Source organism: Apteryx rowi, unplaced genomic scaffold (genome assembly GCF_003343035.1).
Source record: "Apteryx rowi isolate R43461 unplaced genomic scaffold, aptRow1 scaffold_16, whole genome shotgun sequence".
Classification (NCBI taxonomy): Eukaryota; Metazoa; Chordata; class Aves; order Apterygiformes; family Apterygidae; genus Apteryx; species Apteryx rowi.
The window spans coordinates 4,927,851-4,928,972 of record NW_020447863.1 but is presented as its reverse complement, the minus strand read 5'-3'; positions in this window follow the sequence as shown (position 1 = coordinate 4,928,972).

The following is a 1,122-nucleotide window of genomic DNA, read 5'->3' as shown; positions in this document are numbered from 1 at the left end:
CTCAAAGATTTGTGACATTTCATAGGCCGTTTGCCTGGGTCAGACGGCAGGTTCATCTCCACCAGTGTCCCGGTCTCTAGCTGTTTTCTCTCATTGCCGTTTGGAAGAGCGATGCAACGGCTGGCTTTCCTCCGGGAAGAGGAGCGACCCCCCTCAGCAAAGGCAACTCTGCCGAGCGTGTGGGACCGACGACCCTGCTCGCTCATGACAGCGACGGCATATCCGAAGTCATGAGCACCTCCGCGCCAGTCAGCTGCTCCAAACTAGAAAGCAGGCTGCTGTCTTGCTGTTTTGTGCACAGGGAACCTTTTCGACTCCCAACTTGTGTCTAAGCCAAGACACGTTTCTGCAAATGTGTTGTTCACTGTGATTCGCCCCATTGCCTAAATGATAAAATTTCAGTCAATGAGGTATTATGTTCTGCTTCTTGTGTCCATGCATAACAGCGGAGTTGGGTAGCTTATTCATCCAGAGCTTTTCTTTCTGCTCTCCACTTGAATTACTTAATTTTTCAAGTTGTAGATGAATAAAAACAAACAGTTAGATGAGGACCTGAATGAATGAAGTCTGTTTTCTTACAGATTTGACTTTGGAGTCTAAGGAGAGAGAGGGCTGAAGCTTCCCCCAGACTCTCGGTCTCTTCCATGCCGGGTCTCTGAAGGACAGTGAAGCGTTGGCTTCTGCTACAGCCCTTCCCCAGCTGAAGAGAAGATAGGGTATGCCTATTTGTCTGTCAGTCTTTCCTTCTGCCACCTGTTCTCCCCAAACTTGTGGGAAGTTTAATCACCTTTAAAACTTCTACCCCGTTGCATATTGTTGAACGAATTGGCTCCAAATTACTGCATTTATGCGCTAATTTGCAGAACCAACGGGACTGTGCCAGCACCGTTTCCATTCGTACGGTGAATAGCATTTAAAGACTTGGTGCTCCCTGCCCGGGTGTCCCGAGAGCGGATTTACGAAGCGCTCGCTCACGGAGCAGCGATTTCCCAAACACTCCTGGGGACCCAAACCCACACCCAGGACCTGCAGGGAAGACCACCGGGGGCTCGGTTAACGGGGCGGCGGGCAGGACGGCGGTGGGAGCTCTTCCCGCGGGGTTCAAGCACCGCGTGAAGGAGG